The sequence below is a fragment of the Lepisosteus oculatus genome, chromosome 28 (genome assembly GCF_040954835.1).
Source record: "Lepisosteus oculatus isolate fLepOcu1 chromosome 28, fLepOcu1.hap2, whole genome shotgun sequence".
NCBI classification, from domain to species: Eukaryota; Metazoa; Chordata; class Actinopteri; order Semionotiformes; family Lepisosteidae; genus Lepisosteus; species Lepisosteus oculatus.
In genome coordinates, this window is record NC_090723.1 from 4,283,183 (window position 1) to 4,305,881 (window position 22,699).

Below are 22,699 nucleotides of genomic sequence, written 5' to 3' on the forward strand. Positions count from 1 at the left end.
AAATGGAACCGACAGACCCCCAGGTCAGTCTGAAACAAAAACTCTCCGACACCTTCAGTTTGAGAGTCACTGGCTTAGGCTGTTCCGATGCCTTCAGATCACCCCTGTCCAAGGCTTGAGAAAATTTAGGATTCGCAAAATATTCTCTGGTGTTGTGTGTTCAATTCGATTTAACTTGTAGTGTGCGAACTGCAATAGCTCTGGGTTTTTTTTTTGATTATTTGAGATGCATTCAGCGGATGGAGTGTTAATATTAGCCAAATTCTCACTCCACAGAAGCAAATCAAGTGTCTGCTGCTGAGAAGAAAATGAAAAGGAAAATGTCAATAAATAGTCCGGTATGTTAGGGTTATAATTATTTGTTATTGCTGCCTGGACAGCACATATTCTTCGTTGCAGAAGAAGGCATCTTCCCTTTGCAAGTCTGAGATGGTCATTCATCGCCCAAGACTTCTCCTGCAACGACAGGGGGTGTATTATGGGATGCTGTGATGCTCATTAAAGTGCTTTCCAGCTGCAGCGGGATTTTAAACTCGAACGGTTTCTCATTTCCACCACCAGAGTGGAGAGCTAAATGAGAGACCACCTGGGCCCCTGTGCCAAAAGAAAATAAGAATTTCAGGGTCTATTAGGTTCTTCGGAATTGCCTGTTTTCTCACTGCTGGGAACCCGATTCCTGGGACTGAATCAGGCAACACGGACACATATTTACCTCAGTGAGGCCAAGGAGCTCCGTCGGCTCTCGGAAAGGCAAGCAGGCCTGTTCTCTCAGAATGGATGAGGCAATTTCAAATGAGGCCAATCGCCAGTAAAAACCCCGTTTCTTAATTTCGCTTGTGGGCAATATTCCCAGTAACTGTAACAGGTAGCAGTTTGCCCTGCTCCTACTTTGTTCCCTGAATTTTATGGAGCCTTCCATTATAAAAAAAAAACACAAAATAAACAGCAGTCTCAATTAAGAGGACTGAGGATATCTCAATCCAGATGCATATCAGAGAATCACTTTTAAAATGATATTGAGGGCCACGCTATCCAAAGATTAAAAATGGAGTGCACTGCCAGATGTAATGTCTTTATCCATTCAAAATGTTTCCCAAACCAAAAATGGGGAAACAATGGGACATGCAAAACAGCTTGTTTTAAAAAGCTCCGAAAAGCCCAGGGAAACCCCCTATTATACATATGTGGTCTGATTGGAACACTGATAATCCTGCACAAACTCTAGAGGAATTTGATGTGCCACAGTGATCACTGTTTAACAGCAGGGGCCTGTTTACTGCGCTGGATTTTGTCTGTTACCCCATTGTTTGCTTCAAGAATATTTAATAAAATGTTTTAGTGATGAAACAAAAGGGTATTTTTCAGGAAAAAAAAAGTCTGGTAACCACCACAGGGAGAAGCAGAGCAACAGGACCTTAATCCACCACATTTCAGAGACCCATCCTTCTATCACCCCACATCCTTCACACTGCACATCTCCACTTTTGTTTATTTATGGTTATTGCTTCAAGGGACATAAAAGGAAAAAATGTGAAATATGCCCTTAAGTTATAATGGCACATGTGTTCCATTATGCTATTCAAGTGAAGAGTGAAAAAACATCATAAAGATCTTTATAGTGTGGACCGTGTGTTCAATTCATTCCCCTTTATGGGCTGCTCCTGGTGTATAGAAAAAATCATAAGAACAGTTTGTCTAAACTACAAGAAAAGAATGGCCTTATCTTCCTCGTTTAGCTGCTCCTATCTCATTTACCCAGGAATCTCATTTTTCAGCAGAGAAAGGAGCGAGATTCCAGACCACAGCTAGATCCCCTGTTCCAGGCACCTACCCTACCTTGTATTGAGGGCAACTCTGCCTCCATCTCAAGATGCTAAGGCTTGAGTAAAGGTAAGACCAAATGAGCCGAGACCAACACATCCGTTTTGTTTTACAGCTGTCAAAAAGGTTAGCAGCACAAGCGGAAAAACACCCTGAGGGAGCTTCGAGTCTTCGCTCAGGTAGGTTGCTCCAGCTGCACACGTCGGTGGCAAGTGCACAGTCCACTGGCCACTCTGCTTTGCCCTCCTGCCCTCCTGCCCCACAGCTCTTGCGTTCCGGCCTAGATGCAAGCTGGCACAGTCGCCACACTCCTGCTCGAGTGCTCTCCAGGTACTCCGGTGTCCCTGCGCATGTGTGCCCTGACAGTGCCCTCTCTGGTGTGTGCGGGGCTACACTCCCCCTCCCTGTGCCCATCTAAGAGTCCAGCGCTCATAGCAGATGGAGGTATTGAAGTATGGGTCGACTTCTCTTCATTTTGAAGTTTTGTGTGGCTTGACTTTGCTGGAATCTCTTTATGGATCTTGGGGCACATCAATAACCGCAAACTGAATAATTTCTTTCCTTCTAACACGGTCTTTGTCATTTTTTGTATAATAAAGACTGAGAGGCCCAAAGGTACATAGTCATTTGCCTCCATTAAGTCTAATACAAACAGCTTAGCTGTATAATGCTCACCGGACAAATTTTGTACAGACACATAAAATAAACCTTTACACCTTTTTCGCTACCTCTAGATTCCTGCTGTTCTCCCAGGCCGTTCTTCTCTGTGCAAGCAGATGAACTCTCATTAAGTACAAACTGCTAACTGTAGTGGGAATGACAGGAGCCGCCAGCCGCCACACCACCAGCATGCTAATGTGCTACATAGGCCAGTTCAGGAGAACCTCTAGCAGCAGAAACACGGCAGCTGCCCAACAGTGCCGCTTAATGGTAGGGAGGAAGAATGACACTTCATTCATGCAGTTACACGCCGTGGTACAAAATCTCATCGTTTTTGGCTTAAATGTGAGACGGATGTGATGCAAGGTCTGTAATGGATATCACCTAGCTCTTTTGCTTTGCATTTTACGTTGCGTGCGCACAAGTCTATTAAAAACATATCTGCAAAACGCACACCAGCAGGTCTGGAGCGACCTGTGTCCTCCTGGCCAAATGCGATCTCCCCCACAGACCATTGAGCTCAGTTCCAGAGCGGAGATCGGAAACACGCAGCCTGCATTCTGCCTATGCTAGAGAGGTTTTCAAAACTTTCTAAGATGTCATTTAAAAAAAAATAAGCTTATGGTTTTGGGGGGTTTGTAGGCTCTTCCTGGTGTGAGTATGTCTGTGTGTGACCTTTGATAGACTGGCCGTCCTGTCCAGGGTGTATCCTGCCCATTACCTGCCTGGACAAGCTCCGGCTCCCCTGCGATCCTGAAGTGGATAAAGTGGGTACAAATCAGATGGATGGTTTTGGGGTGTCTTGCTAACTGCTTTGGGGGAGTTCACTGTGGCCCTTGGCATGTTATAGGCTGTCCTCTTCTGCACTACTGATAACTGCTGATAAGACTGTGAGCCACAAATCATGGAGAGAATTCAGTTTACACACGCAGAGGAAAGCTGTATCCACAAACATTATTCAAAATACAGCTAAAAGGGATTACTGCAAATGTACAGCAATTTTCTTAAAGGAGCATGTACTGTACATAAAAAAAGTAAGCTTCAAAATAAAATCAGAAGTTCATCAGAGTTCGCCGCCTCACAGTTATTCATCATAATCAATGGGTTAGATTAACGGGTGGGCTCTACTGGAATAAAAGCGTTTATAATAAAAAAAAATCATACTACAACATGAAGAGCAGAGCAATTAAGAGCAATTGTGCTCGTTCTGTGGGTAGCTCCTCTCCACAGGCTGATGGGAACTGCCGACCACTGGAGGAGGAGTGAAACACGGTATCTGTCACACATGCAAATCGGAGCTCTGAGTCACAGCCTCTTCACAAACCTGCCATTAAACTCCTTCGGGGTCTACAGAAAACCTCCAGAAAGAAGGGGCAAAAATCACTAGAACTGCCTCAGGGCCAGAGGAACGCCTGAAAAAGACTTTCCAATGAAAGCTCCATCTCCTATCGCTCTGCACTCCAGTTCTTTTCTCCCCTCCTCTCAGGAGTTGTCATTCCGGGTTCACAGCCAGGGCCGTGACAGAAAGCAGACGTTTGAACATGACAGGCTGTAGAAGCTGGAAGTATTTATATACCCTGCGGAACAGCCTAAACCTCAGCCATTAATAAACGAATGCAAAAGACACCAACATCCGCTTCATGAAAAAGACCTTTAAGGTTTAATTGATTCACTACCATCTGTAAACTGGCATTTGTTAACTTGCCCTTCTTGGGGAACAGGAGAGCAAAAGAAAGGTTAGGATGAAAGGAGACCCCATTCAGGGCATTTGAGGCACCCAGCAGCAAAATCATTTTTGGACTGAGGAATACAGACTGAGGTAGTGGTCAGCATTGCAGTCTCATAGCGCTGGAGATCTGGGTTCAATTCCAGACCTGGGGTGCTGTCTGTGGGGAGTTTGCATGTTCTCCTCATGTCCTTAGGAGTTTCCTCCAGGTGCTCCAGTTTCCACCCACTGCCCAAAGACATACTGGTTGGTTAATCGGCTTCTGGGAAACCTGGCCCTGGTGTGAGTGTGAGCGTGTCTGTGCCTGTGTGTGCCCTGCGATGGACTGGAGTCCTGTTCAGGCTGCCCCCTGCCTAGCGCTTGTTGATTGCTGGGATAGGCTCTGGCTCCCCTGCAACCCTGAATGGAATTAAGTGCTTAGAAAATGGATGGATGCACTTTAGACTGCCATCCTTGAAGAAAACCAGTGAAGAGTCAAAATCTCTTAACCAGCATTTTTCTTTTTGCCTCTGAGCAGTGAATATTGAAGCAAGGCATCCCACCATTACACACTTCTCATTCTCTCGGGAGCAGGAAAAAAGAGCCATTTTCATTCAGAGCTCAGGTAAACGGTCACTCGAATCCAGGAAGACCAGGGCATGCCGAGGGGCTCCGATCGAGTTTAAAAGAGCCACACGAGTTAACAGAGCAAGTAAATGGGCTGCGCAGACCGCCCCCGGGGAAACAGTGGGCTGCGCCCGTCTGCGAACCAGACCACTTTCCACAAACAGTGAAGTGCTCCCAACTCTGCACAACTGCTCGGAATCAATTTTGATTCACACCTTGTTCTGAGATAATCAAACACAGCATCACCCTGGATTTCCATTTTAAAGAACTACTAGCATTTACATGGTTTCCCCACACTGCTGAAGTACTTCATCACTACAGAGCGATGGTGTGGGTTGATGCGTCTCGCTTTTACTCCGTCTTGTGACTGCAAACCATTGTCAATTCTCATTGTTCTCACACTTCCAAATGACAGCTCTGTCTACTAAAGCATCATTTTAAGGTACTCTGCTTTTCCATCTTGTCATATTTGACCAAATGAAAGACAATAACCTACTTGAGGACCCAGAGCCACCCGTTCCGAGTGCAAATGTCTGTGCTGAATCATTTCAGTCACAGGTAACAAATACGTTTAACTACAAAAGTCACATGGGTGTTTGAGGCAAAGTAAATGCGGTGGTAATGTGATTCATGACAAAAAGAGCTGGCTTTCCTGCATTAACTCACTGCTTCTTTGGCGATTTAGTTCTGTACATACACATTACATTTTGTCATGTTCTAGCCAGTGGGTGAAGCAGAGATCACGCCTGTGTTTATGGACGTTCGTGTCTTTAGCCTAGTGCCCAGGGTGAAAGCGGTATAGTTAATAAGCCCTTCTCGTCATTTCACATGGCACGTTGCGTCTCTCTGTGGGATTTTAAAACGGCTTAAATTTGCGATCTGTCAGCTCAGATTTACAAATGATTTACAAAAGCAAAAGAATCCATCGAGGACCAACCTGTTTCCGATCTGGTCCTTTCCTACCCCTAGTTTTCTCAGAAAGAAGCAAGACCCTTCCCTGACAGTGGTACAGTAGACCACGGATTTTTCTATCCAGCCATTTTTGAACCGATTTTTAAGAACTTTATTTTCTTTTCACAAAAAAATACAGAGCATCACAAATTAGAAAGCTTTACATTAGTATACATACTTAAAACAGTACATATGATCACATCTCATTACGTTTTGACACGGTACCAGTTACATAGCAACAATTTATTTTGTTCTGGTGCAAATCATTCTTTACTTAAACATGATAATGTTTTTCACAGCATCTTGAGATATTGACCTATGCCCTCTATTTCCCACAGGTTTTCTGCTTCCTCCCTCCCTTCTCTCCACAGATCTCTGAGGTAATAGTTCTCTCTGGTGATGAACAGGGCCAGGCTACCTGCTGCCTTGACTGGGACCTCGATGCCTTTGAACAGCCCCATGTTCCTCACTCTCCACAGGGCGTCTTTCCCACTGATCACCACGGCCCAGATCCTGTCAAACTTCCTCCTGACGTGTTTGACAGGATCTGGGCCGTGGTGAACAGTGGGAAAGACGCCCTGCGGAGAGATGCCGTACAAAACGAAAGCAGCTTCTTCAGACACAGGGTCATGAGGAAGCCAGAGCCGGTCACAGTAACCAAGGGGTGCACAGCAGCACACACTCTGGAGGGGATGCCAGTTCGTCACGGACAAAGCGTCTACCATCTACCGATTTACATCAAAGGGTAACCAATGGGCACAGGCCTCAACCAATTTAATCTGCACTAAACTGCAAGAAAGGTTCACCAGGCTTTACGGGGTCACCTTGTCTCATAAAAACACAAGGCAGAGATTTTGCTGAATGAAATGTTGACATGCAATTTCCATTTTAACGAGTCAGCGATGTTTTAATGAGCAGCGGGTATGAGCCCAGTAGTTGAGACGCTCTGACAAATGTCACTGTGCACACGCAGGCCAGCGTGTGGTCTGAATAGCTCGGCCAGCGGGGGCTACCCTGTTACTGCTGCCTGCCTGTTTTCACGGAAGGAGCGTTTCTGAGGGAAAATGACAGCCCTGCCTCGTGCTTCCCTCCTACAATCCGGCCCCAGCGCTCCGCTGAGGTGACTCCAGGACAGAGGCTGTGGCTGCATGTGGGAGGGGGGGGTGTATCCCAAAACAGGGATAACTACAGTCTAGACGCAGGGCCGGTACTTCAACCAGGGACGCCATCTGCCCCTAGAGCCGCTAAATCTCACTTAGAAACAAGAGGGAGGGAACCTGAGGCCGGAGGAGATCTTCAGCCTGCTCTGCCACGAACGCCTTCAAAACCACAGGGAGATATCCTGGGGCTGCGGAGGCAGGGCGGTGGAAGCTCACAGGCAACACCAAGAATTAGACAGCTCGACCGTTTTATAGATATAACCCTTTAAATAAAAAACCTTTTTTTTTTTTTACAAAATGGAAAACATGACTTTAAAGACGGCTGAAAGAGGGCAGGGAGGAGGGGACAGCGCTATCTGTGAATATTTAACCGAAAGGTCTGTAGGAGACTGTGCAGGGATTAGGAAGACTGGTCTTCGTCTGTCCACTGAAGATGAGGGGGGGTACAATAACTTTTTGGGTCCTGAACAAGAAAGCATGAAGTCCAGCAGGCAGTGCAAGGAGAAATATCCATCTATCCTCTTCTTCTAACTGAGGGTCGTGGGGGAGCTGGTTCAAGGGGTGCAAGGCAGGACACACCCTGGGCAGGACGCGTCTGTCGGTCAGGACTTCTGCATAAAGCGTATTCAATCCTAGAGGATCCTTCATGCCCTTGGTTTAATGAATAACTCCTCTCAGGCTGGCAGATACAGATTTCCCCACTTAAAACCAAACAGGTTCGGATTCTCATTTACACCCATGGCCATGAGCTTGCTCAAGAGGAGATTCTCTTGCTCAAGTTTGTTTGTGTGCTTTTCTTTATGTTGTTTGCTGCTGTAAAACACGTTGCCCTTTGGGGATAATAAAACATGCTCTCTCTGTCTCTGTCTCTGTCTCGCTCTGAAAGATTCCTGGACTGTTTCCTCCACACACAGCCCGAAGCGGCCCTCCGTGGGAGGAGGGTGTGAACGTGGCCCCATGAAGCTCACAGGGGAAACAGCTCCTGGAAGACACCGTCCGAAACGGCACAAAAACCTGCTGAATTGTGACAGCTCCGTTTTTTCCACCACACACACACACCTCAGCGAAGAAGCTAATCAGTTACAACCCTGCCCACCAGCGAGCTCGGGACTAACCTTCCCGTCCAGAAGAAGGGCACAGTGCCATTTCATCGCCCCAGTCAGCAGAGACACAGCGCCGCTCCCGTGACTACACGGGGGAGGCGTGAGAAGGGCCCGGGGACACGTCCTGGATCTAGAAGGTCACGGGTTCCAATCCCAGGTGTGACATTACTCCAGTACCCATTAAAATGCCCGCAGGACAAATTCAGGTTGCTGGAGTTAAAAGCATGAGGCAAGTTTGTTAAATACCTTAATAATTATTTCGTTGGAAGGAGCCTTATCAGCTTTACCTTTTTTTTGGCTTGCTCTGCTGGCAGTAGGGGCTTAACGAGGTTAATTTGCCGTGTGGGGGGAAGGCAGGAGGTGTCATCCTCACAAGATTTTGCAAGTGCAGGCCCAACAGCGGGTGCCCAGCACCCTGGGGACCTGACAGGGAATTAGAGCAGACGGCAGTGGACAGCTGAGCAGGCAGGGAGCTGGGTCTTCGACGCTGGAGCACCGGAGGGTGGATTAACCCCCCAACCCCCCCTTGCCCTATCCCCCCACCTCTCTTAACACACACACTCAGACCTCATAACATGTTTCTCTGGACAAGCTGTCAAAAACCCAGCCAGATCCCTGCGTCTGCCACAGCCTAATTTAATTTAACACCGGCCTGCCCACAGCAGGAGGGAGGGGGGCTGTTTCAGACTTAACTCCAGCCACACTGCACAGATCACAGCCACAGCTCGCTCACTCCCCCACGCGCAGTTGCTGATCGAACCCTGTTTTTAATTACGGCGCTGAGATAAACATACACTGAAGTTTACCCCGGTATCCTGACCTTCACCGGTCATGGCCTCCTAATAACCCCCATCTCTGAACTGGCACGCTGGTCTGCACACTGGTGATAGTGGAGGGGAGTCCCCCTTACCTGTACAGCGCTTTGACTGGAGTGACCGTCACAGCGCTATAGAAATGTAAGGGATGATTTTTTACAGAATCGTACCATATCAAGAAAAATACCGGTCACCACAGTCACTTCGATTCCCATCTATTCATAAGAGTCTTCACACCTCAGACATAAAACCCCCATTGGCCTTTAATTTATGTTTGTAGAAACACAATAAGCACATTCAGCAATTAAATCCTTAATGGCGACACTCATCATATTTGCATTGCCATTTTTTCACTGCCGTCAATAATGACCACATGATCTCCGAAGAGTTGAAACGGCACTGTTAAAAAGAGTTGAATCTAGAACGCACTGCCACACAACCTGATACAGCCGGGCAGCCCTGACAACTGCAGAGCCCCTTTTAAAAAACCACGTGATTATTAGAATAAACCCTGGAGTTGTTACAGATCACCGCACTAGTGCAATTCGAGGTATTGCTGATGTGCTATTGCTTTTTAAAATAACACACATGGGCACGTTCTCCATCAGTACACTCAGGCCCACTGCATACTACAAGGTACAAACAATCCAGCCGACACAAACAGAAGAGGAGTACAGGTGCTTGAACATGCTGGCAAACTGAAATGTTTCCAGGAAGTGCTCATGCATAGATCAACATCATTATCTCTCCAGGTTCAACATGTTTGGACAATTCTCACACCTTGAGCCATTCACCATATACAGCCAATCCACTTCGCGTTTACTCAAACCGCCTAATGACAGGAGAGCCGAAGTTTCGGCATGAGCTGAAAATCAGAATCTGAGCTTGATCAGCAACATACTGATTGATTCCCTCATCCAAAAGGATGATGGGGGTCTCGGGAACAAGCTATCCAGTTATCCTCAGATCAATTAGCTCTGCTACAGCCATCAACAAACCAGCTAAATGGCAACGATAGCCTCTTATACGGTAGGCTCTATCTTTTAATCTCAAGTTGGTACTTTGATATTATTATAACATTGCTTCTTTCACAAACTAAGCAGGTGTGACAGTATACATTATTTTTTGGGGGTCTGTTTTTGCTTCGAAGCAAGGGCGATCAGATTGACCTTTAATGGTACTAGCAGGTGTGTAAGTACATCTCAAGAAGTGGATGCTAGCATCTGGTTTTTGAACTATTTCTACGTTATGGTCTCCAGCAAGCGCCTCATCATTACAGTGGTCTTCCAGTGTCGTCAGTACCACTTTCACAGCGCCCCGTTGTGATGTAGCTTGTGTTTGAGTGCTTCAGGAATGTGTTCTCCATTAAAAGGCTCCCTAGACGACGTGATTCAAAATGATCTGGTCTTTCCATGACAATGTAAATAAGGAACAAAACGGAATTCTTTAAGTCTCATTGCCTTATTATCTTCTTTGGCAGAGTTAAACTCTACCATGCGATGTTGAGAAGGTGTGACAGGAAACTTATTACAAATCTAGACTTTAATTTGTGATGATAATTCCTTTGTATGGAAACACCAAGCGTTTAAACCTTCCCAACATGGAAATTCCTACCACTAGCCAGTTGGTCCTTGCAGCCACACTCTCGTATCACCACGCTGAGGGTGGAGCGATCAGGAATAAAATGGATTCATTTGCATTATCCGTCTTCTCCACATTAAAATTACATTGACAAATTTGTCATTTATCATAAAAGATTTCCCCCCCCCCAATGAAAACAAACGCTGCATCCCAAAGACCAGATCTGAAGATTTTTAGCACGCCCACGAAATCTCCACACAGCTTCAGAAAGTCCAGAATAAACTAAGAAACCTGCGCTTGCAAAGTACACTGCCCTTTGGCGAACATTGTCCCCCTGTAATAAGGAACTCAGTTTCTGCGCGTGCAAGAACACTGCAGTCGCTGCGCTCATCTGGGCCAGCTGTTCTGCTGTGTCAGCTCTGCAGCGAGGGAGGGAGGGTGCCCCACCAGCACTGGAACCAGCAGGTCTGGCTGCTCCCATCCCCCACACCAGCCCCACTAAGCCAGGTGTATCAACGCTCTGTTTGTTAGGGGTGTGCAGTAGGGCATTGCAGGGCTGATGAGGGACGGGAGATGAGTGCAGGTCTTCCAGAAACTAACAAGACAAATAAATAAGTAAAACCGTCAGCGTTAAGCAGCGCAACTGGTCAGACAGGCTGAACTGGCTTGTCTCCCCGTCAAAACCATCAACACCGGCCCAGCGGTCACCAGAAACAGGAGCCTGGCCTCCTTCAGCCATTCCACCCACGTCAAGGCTGCCAAGCATGAGCTAGCCATGCGAAACTCGGATAAAAGCTCAACCACATTTCATCATCACCTTGCACCTGAGAAAAGGTGAGAGAGAGAGCGAGCGACCCACAGGCCCTGCAGAGGCTACAGTACGTGTGCAGGACACCGAGCAGGAGAAAAACAAGCACAAACAAGGAGTGTATATGACTGTAAAGGGCAAAGCCTGCAGGAAGCGAGAGCTGGAAGCAGCGCTTAAAATTACCACTCGCCTAACCCCCTGTTATTAGATCATTTACACATTGAGGCATCCAAGTGGAAAATTAAAATTTCATAGCAAACCCTTGGACTGAAAGGAACCCTTTGTCTCGCACAGGATGAAGCTCCTGGCAGAAGGTGAAGGGTGAGGGAGGTCACGGCGTTATTTGTCGGAGTGACACACAGCCGCTCAGAATGACATCATCACGCCACTCCCCTGTTCTACTGTCTGCAAGAGAAGGAGTGCCGTCACCGGGGGGGGGGGGGGGGGTCATTTCAGGAAATCCTCAGCATGTGCTCTGCTAAGTGCGTGGGAGGAAGACGAGTCGCACCTCAGGGTGTCAAAGCTCTTCTGGCTTCAGAAATAGATTGACTTGCTCTTAGGCAAAAGGCCACCTCAGTGGGATCTTGTCCAGGTCAGCAGCGGTCAGAGGGCACTGCACCTTAATCAGCTACCACAGAGCTAGACCCAGGGCAGGGTCAACACTCTGGAGGTCCTGGAAAGCACTGTTTATAGACAGTCTCTAAATGATCCCGTAGAGTCCGTATGTTCTCCCCATGTTTACATAGGTGCTCTGCTTTCCGCCAAAAACAAACTGGCAAGAGAACCAGATCCTGGGAAAACTGGCCCTAGTGTAAGTGCCTGCGTGTCTGTATTTGCCCTGCGATGGACTTCTTCTAGACACGTAGTGCAATGGACAGGAAGAGAAAGGAACAGGAGCAGTGGTGTGTACAAATATCAGGTACAGGGAGAAACAAGGCATCACAATTATCTGCTGGTCGAACCTTGTCAAAGGTGGTTATCACTGGCTGGAAGTGAACAGGCATTACCCGTGGTGGAGCCTGTAATTTGCTGCATGTTTCCGAACTCCCCATAATGCCTGCTAATGGCTCCCAAGAAAGGCTTGAGAGCCTCTTCTTTGGGCTGTTTAACAGTAAACACGTAAAAAGACAGCTGGGAGTGAAAGGTAATAATTACCAGCTTTTCAGGGCAAAATGCACAGCGCCATTTCGACACACTGAAAGCGAACGACTCAAAACCTCAAGAAACAGAAACACAGATGCACAACCAACGCGCGGATCCAATCAAGGTGCTTTCCAGGCCTTCCCACCTCAACAGGATCCGGACCCGGCAGCATTCCGCCGCAGCCGAGATACCAGCGCATTCTGAACTCCGGCTTCAGAAAGACAGGGCCGACCAAGAAAAAAAAAGTTTCCCGCTAGTTTCTCATCAGCTGGAGAGAAGCAAACCTCAGCTTTATGGCCCCTTAACGCTGCACAAACAAAACTGAACAGTTAAAAAAAAAACTAGACTGGTTCCAAACCTGCCAACCAGGAGAACAAGAGCAAACCGCCGTCAGTCCAACATGCAGTGTCTCATCAGCTGCAAAGTGGATGAAACCAATTAACTATGTCATTAATACCACAAGGGTGAGGTAATCACAAGTTCCTGTGAATACACAGATGACTTGCCTGCTTGATAAAGGAGTCTTCATGGGAAAAAAACAACTGAAGCTGCTCCATTAACTTCAGGACAATTTACTGTTTGTCTTAATTTTGGATAAATTCCCTGGGAGTGTGAAGAATGCTTCCTTCATCCCAGACAACAAATAAGGTAAAGGAATGCGCTTTGGGGATTTAAGAGCTGCAGGCTCCACAGACGCAGCAGAGAAAGCAACGTGTCCAGCCCTATTTTAACTTCACACGGTGGTCTCATGTATTCACTAGCATGATCCTACAAAAGCAAAGGGTCAGTATTCCCCGGGTCAAATTCAGGGAGCGGCAGCGGCCAGCTGTGGCGGGGGGGAGAGGGGGGCCAGGCCGGGCCGGGTGGGGCGATTCTCAGCTGCAGGGCCGGGTCAGGCCGCTGCCCCAGCAGGCTCGGCAGCTCCGCTTTCCGCTCCGGCGTTCAACGCGCTCACCAGATCCTGCTTCCCCGAAAGGAAGGGCGCGCAGACAAGAATGACACTTCAGTCTGAGGATTCCAAGACGACGTGGAAGTCAAATTAAAGGAATTCAAAAGGCCAAGTCGCTTGATCACCAGTCCGAGCCTGGGACGGGTCTTCAGCCGATTGTGACCGGGGGACCCCACTGGGATTGGGTGGGCTTTGGTTATCCTGGGAGCCCTTGACATCTCGTCACTGCATCTTCCTGTGAGGAGGCAGGGGCATCGGGGGGAGAGGGGAGTGTGCAGAATTCAACAGCCCTGAGCTAGGGTAATTAACAACAACAACAACAACCACCACAAACTGAGAGGGCACGGGACAGAGAAATAACAGCTTCAAAACCGGACTTTCAAGTGAGCAACAGATGCCAGAAAAGAATAACATTCTATCATTTCTCCGAGCTGTGTGCGCGGCCGGGTCGCAGAACCGGGACCGGCCCGGCGAGGTTCACAGCTCAGGGGTGAGGCCGGCTGGGCTCGGCTGGGCTCGGCTGGACAGCACGCGAGCACCAGCAGAGAGCTGACCTTCAGACACACGGCTCTTCCAGTCAAAGGCAGAGCACCTGCCCGCCCCACGCCTCCAGAATGCGCTGCTGTGTGCCGAGCCAATTAACCCAGGGCTCTGCTGGGCGATGCTGCTGGGCCGCATTTTTCTCCTCTCTTGGAATGCAGATCAGAATTCCTGAATCTCCCGGTTACACAGCAGGAAAATCTGAAAAATGTTGACCAGTCGGTTTGCTTAGTTTTTGGACACTTTTTTTTTTAAAACAAATTGAATGTATTTTCCGTTTCCCATAAGTAAAAAAGTGAAAAAAAAAGTGTCAGCTGAGTCATATACTTCGGAGATTTACAACCCTGGGCTCTGCCTGCTGACTTCCTAATTTTAGGTGGGAAACCGCAATTAAGTGATAAATCCAGAGTTTTCAATAACAAGGCAACAGAGGATGAAAAAATAAAGAGCAAATCACCTTAAATGATCCCAACGGAGCTGTACATACAGTAGAGCAGGGTGAAGCTGAGACTAGTAAAGATGACCTCCATTCAGGTGGGGTTAAACACAACACCCTGACCCCCATCATCCCACAAACAGGAGGATCGGGTGCGATGATAAATCGCCATAAAGTAGTCTGAGGTGCAAGTAGGACTTAAATATTGCTAGCTATGACTTATTTATGCATTATACATGTACACAAAAAATAGATTCCTTCATGTGCAGTCATCAGTGCTTGGTAGCGCTGGCTTCTCTCTCAATGTTATACTAGTGTAGCATTCCTGTCCTACTGTATGTGCGTTCCTGTCAATTTAAGAACCCGTCTCTTCAGTTCTTTAATGCCTGGTAACGGGATTCCTTTGGACACATATTACTGAAATCATTGGGAAATAACTCACACGGGACATCTGAGAGGGAGAGCACCGACTTGACAGTCCTGCACACAAGAAGCAAAGGGACACACAATAAACCTCCTGCTTTAAATAAAACCTGTTGCTTTCATTCTTTTAAGATCGGATGTTATTTAACTTGTTGTTGTTGCCGTTCTGTGTTTGTTTCGGCGATTCCTTTAATGTGTTTGTGGTCTGCACCACAAGCGAAGCAAGCAGTGAATGCTGAAATGGGTTTATTGAAGCAATGAAAATGCTGATCTGAAGCACACAGCACCTCTCTCAGCGGGTCCATAGACTTCTTTGTAAGTCATTTAGTGATTTGAAGGCCCTGAACTGAAGCAAATTACCAAATGGCTCTTGTCTAGTGGTGTTACCAAAGTCCTGCCTTTGTTTATACCCATACTCTCCTCTTCTACGCTTTCATCTCCGTAGAAGCAGCACTAGTAGAGGGACTCCAGTATTTTCTGCCACACTACTGGTGCCCATTACTGATCTGCCCCTGCTTCACTCTCTCGCCTTTTCACATCCAGGGTCCACCTCCCTCAGCTGTCTCTCCGGAACTCCAACACAGCTGTCAATACTCGTTCAGGGCTCAGCTCTTTGAAATAATAACTGCGTTAGAAACAGCCCTACCCGCGAGAATTAGTTTCTGCCATTTTCCTCTTTCCAGGCCGTGTTTAACACAAAATCCGCCCTTTTGAATTTCTCCGAATTTCAGAAAGTGCGGGCCGGGCTCTGGGCTAATTTCGGCCAGCAGGACTCAAACGGGGACATGGCATCTCTAGGGGATCTCAGGGATGGGAGGCAGCCGCAGTGTCCAGGGACTTCAGACACCGTTCTGAGGAGGAATACTTACACTTCAAGGAAAGAAACAAACTAGCGGGCTGCAAATAAGATACTTCAAGAAAGCGTATTATACAAACCCCGCTTCATTGAGGACAATTTCAAGCCTCTTCCTCAAAATCAAAGGCACATGTTATCAGCAGATTAAGCTGGGTTTTTTTTTAATAGAAGCCCATGTTAAAAGAAACCAAGAGAGATCTAGAACTTGACAGCAGTGCTGTATGAAATCAGCACCATTTCTTATCCCATACATTAGGAGTCTCTTCAACCCAGAAAGCAACAAGGTTACAGCTGACTCCCAGCGGCTCAGTCAGTAAAGGCACTTGTCAGCAGCTGAAAGCAATGCCGAAGCACCACCAGGCCTATGTGGGATTGATCCAGTTAGGGCACCTTCAGCTGTGTGCAAACAGCGCCTCCTCTGGCTTGGGGCTGCATGATCACCAATAATGGCATTCTCATGCCCGCACACTGGGGTCAGAGGTGGGAAAGAGCACTGCTGGGTTGTCCACTGCTGCATGTTGTCTACATCTCCCCTTTGCTGGTAGAAACAAAGTTGCCCGACAGCTGGAAATTCCAAAATTTCGGCTCATTCATCATGAAAAAAATATACAATTTCTTTAAAAAGCTGCCAGCTATACCAGGCCTGCGAGTCAATCAAACCTACGAGGGAGACGCGAGTGTACTGTGGTGTATCGGGGAGCCATCCCATCCGAGACGCGCTGTCCATCAGGAACAGGAAGAACCTCCGTCTGTTGTTCGTTTCGCTCTCCAAAGAGGCCCCACCCGAAGAACTTTCACTCGGATCTTAAAAAACATCCCTCGCTTGCATTTCCCTAAAGGCATCCATTCTCGCAGCAGATGAAGAAAAGCAGGTCATTACACTTTAAATAGTAACAGCTGTACAACCTGAGCTGGCGGAGAGACAATTCGAGTCGGATTGCAGGGCAACTGCAGTTCAGTCAACAGCCATGATTCTACAGAAGACAGCATCTTTCAACTGATATTTTGAAAACGTGTTTCACTGTTTGCACACCATTGAAGGAAAGCGTTTCCTCTTCTGCAGCTAACAAATACAAAGTCCTGAGTGATTTTTACTCTCGCACTATTTTTTACTCCTGCAGAGCTATTCAAGTCCCAGTGGGGTGGTGGTGGGGGAGACACTGCTGCAGGTTCGCGGAGCAAGGGACTTGGGTCAGGCTGTTCCTCCAAACCCGGCTGGATACAACACTATGCATATTAAAAACAGCTAATTGGAACCCTCTGCAGGTCCCCCTGGAGAGAAGCACAACCCCCAGATTAATAATTGGGAACTGCCAGTTGTCTCCACCTTGGCCTACAGCAGACAGGCCATGTCCACTGCTGACCGCTGACCGCTGACCGCTTCCTTTTGCCAGGAGCATGAGGGCCGCTCTCAACCCACTGTTCCCCTCCGCTCAGGGATTCTCAGTCCCAGTCAGCTAGGTCCATCACCCAAGCTCAAACCCCTGGATCCTAAAGCCCAACCTGGGCCCGGAATGAGCTCCACAGCCCAGTGGATCCACTCAGGGGGTCCAGCACTAAACTGGCTTTAACTGAAGCCACAGCAGGGCTGAACCACGGACTATCACCCAGTGGAAGTTGTCCATTTTATGATGTACCATCCTCTTCCAAGCCAAGCAGTGATTACTGAAGTGAACACATTAAATTGCTGTTATGTCTTTTCCCATTCTCTTTTTTCCTTTTCGCCGCCCTGCTCAGTAATGCAGCAAGCCCGGCCCTTAAAGAAACATAAAGCTTCCCAACAAGAGATTCGTTCTCGGGCTGCTGATGTGTAGATTTGCCATGGTATACCCCACAGGCAGTGCTGCTATCTGGAAGCCTTGATGTTTATCAGATCTTGTAAATTGGTTATCTTACTTGCGCATCAAACGCTAACATAAGTGCTATTCCATTTTGGTGTAAATAAAATGAGATTTAAGATTGCTTTGTTTTCCTTTTATGTGGTGTGAATGTGGGACAGTTGACTTGGGCGTAACCGCCAGCTGTTTGCTGTTGTGTCTGTTCTGTCTATTTTTCACTTGCAGATACCCATCCAGATGTTGGCTCCCTAGCGGTTTTGGTTTAATTGCCTGCTGGTGCAGTTCAGGACAGCCAGCTCTGCTGGTTTATGCCTAGTCACTGTAACAGCTAAACCCAATGACAGCTCAATTTTTAAATCCACAGGCAAGGAGGCTAAAACACTCCTGTGCAAGACGACTGCAGCATGACAGCTCCCAATAACTATGTGCTGCCTTGGCAGGGAAAAGCCGAGCTCCATGCAGGTGTGTTGGGGGCCAGATTCCCACACATTACTCCTCTGTCTCCACGTCCCCCACTATCCGGAAAGAGCTCGCCACTGCCGCAGAGGTGACAAAATCAACTGCTCTCACTCGCTCTCTTTGGTTAGGCAGGGCCCAACACCCAGGCGCTGCCTGTCCCAACATTAAACTGGACAGCATGAGATAAACCATGCACTCGACAAACTCGATGAACCGATGATGGGACGCACACATTGACAAGGCACTTGGGAATGCCACTGGATTGTCTGAAGAGAGGGGCCTGAGGCAATAGCTTGAATGCAGGCGAGCCAGAATTCAGCATTCTTCATGAGAACAATTCATGCATACGTTTAAGATTAAGAGAAACATTACAAATGAGAGGAGGCCATGGAGCTAATCTAGCTCTTATGAGTGTTACAGTAACAGCTACAGTAAGTGATCTGAAGATATCTGCTACCCACTTCTTGACAGAAATCAGGGTGACAGCTTTCTGAGAAGTAACACAGAAGTTTAGCATCTGCAAAATGACTGCAGGCATCTTCAAAGCCAAGACAGGGGATTCCTCAATTGCTCCTGTATAGGTACAGTACTGTTCCTGGGTTCCTCAAATCCTCCTGCATAGATACTGCTCCTGGGTTCCTCAGTTCCTCCTGCATAGGTAATGTTCCTGGGTTCCTCAGTTCCTCCTGCACAGACACTGCTCCTGGGTTCCTCAGTTCCTCCTGTTTAGATACTATTACTCTGTCTTCAAGGCTCGGAGTTCAATTCTTCTTGCAGCTGAAGTTCTCGAGTTCACAGTCACTGTCCCTCCAGCCAGCACAGCCAGCCTGGCCTGGCCCTGCTCCAGCGAATGGCATTTACAGAACAGATCACCCTTCTGAGAGGCAGGCCAATTTGCACTGCCGAGATAAAGCGCTACTATTCTCTTGGTGTACGACTGCAACTGCGATCATGCTCCAACGTGGGTGGCTACTGAAGAATGAGATTTTATTGAAAAGCCGTGTTGAGGTCACGATGAAAGCAGCAGCATTTTACTAATGACATTACATTTGGGGGAGCTTCCTAATTAATCTTCAGCCAGAACAGCCCACAGGTTCACCCCGAGAACAGCCCTCCCGTTGTTCCCCTCACAAAGCGTGCCATGTCTGAATACGACCGAGGCAAAATGACTATTGCAATCCTATTTCACTTTGAAAAAAATTAATAAACATAAGCTTTGCAGAATACATGGGCTTCATCTCCTAGAAGCATTGTGCAAGAAGGGTATGATGCTAACACTGTGAAATGGTAACAGAATGCCAGAGAGCAGCTGGATAACCTTGGGATCAGCTTAAATAGCAAGACCCACTCCTAAGATCCAGCAATAAATTCACATACTTGCTACAGTCCAGTTCTTTTTTCCACAATTTCAACTGTTCTCGAGCATTAAAAAAATCCAAATCCATTCTTTGGGTGGGGATGTGAACCAATGTAAGCATTTCAGACTTGTCAACACCGGAACTGTTCACCACAGCAGAAATAAAGCTCAGAGCCGAGGGCAGTCTCAGTGTCAGCTTGCGATGGCGTTCCTGCCCTCCTCTCTGGAGATCATCTCTGGTGTGGGACTGCTGCGTCAGACAGGGCGTTCACCACGAGACAGAACCAGGGCGCCCCGATTTTGTGATTCTCGTCACCCAAGGTAATTGCTGAGACCTTTGATTCCGAAGCCGGAAAGGTGGCTCGATTGGCGTGGCCCGGATTAGAGCGCGTACAATGAAGGGGGTCCCCGGAGCCCCCGCAACGGGGCTCTGCCTGCTGCCGTGAAGCGTGCAAGTGCAAGTCCTCTCCCTTTCCCACAAGCCTCAGCGCCAGGACGGAGTGAACCGAAGCGCGGCAGACATTCTGATGACATCATCGTTTGCACCGCCAGCCTGAAGCCCGGTTTCAGCAGGTGATGAATACTCCATCTGTACACTGCGGTTAGCAGAGCCAGCCAAAGTCAAGCAAAGGTATTTTATGCATTCTGCCAGCACACTGTAAGTTTACACAGCCACCTGGCTTGAATATCTTCCTGGAGGGATCTTGTACCAGAAACTGGATGCATGCTGATTTTTACCAGGGAGAGAAATGGGAGGGTGAGACTAGTTCCCCTGAACTTAAAAGGGGATGGGTGCCTTTTCAGAACCTTACTTCTAGTTGGAGCTCCAAAGGAACAATTCTTTCACTGCAAGAAAAGATGGAAAGATGCATCTCTGGGAAGATGAAGGCCAGCAATGCATCACAATGCAAAGTTAGAGAATTGCAGCTGCTAAAGCAATACTTTATCATAGCAAATATCCAAATGCACTACGGAAGTCAAGTCTACACAGCATCCCTCCCCACTACTCCTCCCGACTGTCCTAATCACCGCTGTACTCAGCAAACAAGAGAACATCCAACTGTACAACGAGAGAGCTGACCGTCACACAACCCGCAGCGAAAATGTCCAGGAAGACCACGCAGTGAATAGCACCTCTTGAAAATAAATTGACTGGCACTCTTAAACACGAGTCTAACCAAAACCAAAACTAAACATTCTTTGAGGAACTTTGTATCATGTATTGCTTGAATAAGAGTATCAAATTCAGAAGACTGACTTTTTTTTCTTGGCAAGATGTTTTTCTTTCTGTGGTGGTTAAGAGCGCCATTGCCTAAGCAATTCCAGTGCTGAGCCATACGAACGAGAGTATCCCGTCTTACCTAACCTCCACACCGAGGCCGCTCATTTTAAAACGGCAGGGCGCAGCAGGGTGTCGGGTGTAACATCAGCTGCACCAGCCTGTGATGTGCCTTGTCACATGCACTCTTCGTTCTGTGTGACCACCTACAGCTCTTTCAGCTTATTCTTCTTCACCTCCTGCATTAGGAAAGGACTTCTGAAAAGCCTGTTTAAAGCACATTGCCAATGATCAGCTGAGAAACGTGTTAGAACCATAATGTTCTTTTCAAAGTCCTGAATTCACTACGTTTCCTCCAGTCCCTATTATTTACATAGCTGGATTGTGCAATCTGTTTTAAAAGAAAGGACAGGAGACTGAGCACGTTAGGGCAGGTTGTGCATGCACAATAGTTACATCTGTCTCCTCTCGCTGCTCTCCCTGTGAAGGGGACTGTAAAAGCTACTGATAAAGCAAACACAATAAACGCATCAGAGTCACATTCAGCCTGGAGCTTTGCATAAGATCTGCCTGCTCCGAGATGGGAGAGCCCATTACTTTCAGCACACCTGAGCTGACAGTCTTAAATGTTAGACAAACACAAGGTGCCCTCCTTTATTTGGTTGTGGAGTGGCTGAATAGCTGACTCTCTGGATAGTGCTGCAGTCGGATCATTTTCCAAGAGACTTTGCTGTGCTCTACGGCAGACATTCTGTTGCCAGCCTGCACACACACCTCCTGTTCCCTCAGTCACTAGCTATCAGTTCCCCTTCAGAAGTTTCACATGAATTAATAAGCTGTCAACTAAAACACACCGGCTTTGGTGATGCTGGAATACTGTATAAGCAGCCCCTTTCTAAAATCCTACACATCAGTGCTGTAGAACCGTCATGCACACGTTAAACATATGCATGCCTATAACAGGATAACTTTCTGATGTGTAAACTGTCATTCCATGACTTGAAAACGCCATGCACAGAGAGCCCAGAGGACGGAACAAGGCCTAGATTCACTAAATACGGCCCTGAACAGAACAGTGCTCAGGAATACTAGAGGACTGGGCAGGACACTGCTTCGTAAAGCACATTAGGGGACAAATCTGGACCAGTGCTCGCATGGTCGACAACACTGAACTAAAAACTCTTCTCAAATATAGAAGCAACTGTCTTACTAACTCTAGCAACGAATGCGTTTACACCACAATTAACATTTAACTGAATGAATATTAATTTTAAGTACTCCCAATTGAATTTTTAACCCTACCTAACTGAACAATAATCCCAGTAACGGGAGGACTGGCAATGTATTCACACACATTCATTTTAGAGTTTACACAGACTCCATCAGCCTCTCTGTATGAGTGCTTCCAAAAATGTTGAACAATTCCATATAAAAGACATTTATACATATATAATACATATATTTAAAAATATTATATATACACTTTCACATATGTTAATAGTACTAGTTGCGAAATGGTTATGTTATGTTTTACTACGACACACTGTCAATTACAGGAATATCTGTCCATACTGGAATTTATGCTCATCTTTAAATAAACTATGATAATGCTACACACTGAGACAGCTCAGAAAAAAATTAAGCAATTTTGTACCGCTGAATTTCAAATTCAGCAGAAAAAGCACAATTTAACAATTCCAAAAGATGTTCCTGCTCTTTGCTTCAGGCAGATGGAACAAGCTGTCATCTCAAACATGGGACAATGATCATGACAAAAGTTTTGAAAGCTGTTTTTCTGGCTTAGTGACAAGGAAATGTACCCTGAACACTGGGCGACTTTAAAAACAGCTATTTGAATGGTTAGGTTACTGTAGCGAACTCTCCTTGACAAAGAGGCAGATTCCTGGATCACGAAATCTATCCCCAAGCAATGACAAAATGAAGAGCAGGGAGATTAAGCAGAACAGGTACAACAGCAAAAGTAGATATTTAAATGGGCCAAGGAGAACGACAAAGAGAATATCACATTCCCTGCCTAGCTTGAGAAAAAACCCTTCCCCTGGAAGATCAAAGAGCGCTCGTGTTTGTGACCGGAAAGCAGACACATAAATCATCTTTACCATCATTGATTTTGTACCTGCCGTCATTTTTTTCCCCTTTTTATACCCCAATTAATCTATTAGCCTTT

At 47.0% G+C, this 22,699-nt stretch overlaps 1 protein-coding gene across 1 annotated transcript in view; it reads right to left on the bottom strand.

Moving 5' to 3' along the window:
* LOC102692300 (protein TANC2) overlaps nt 1-22,699 on the bottom strand; it is a 224,997-nt gene that overhangs the window by 191,820 nt on the left and 10,478 nt on the right.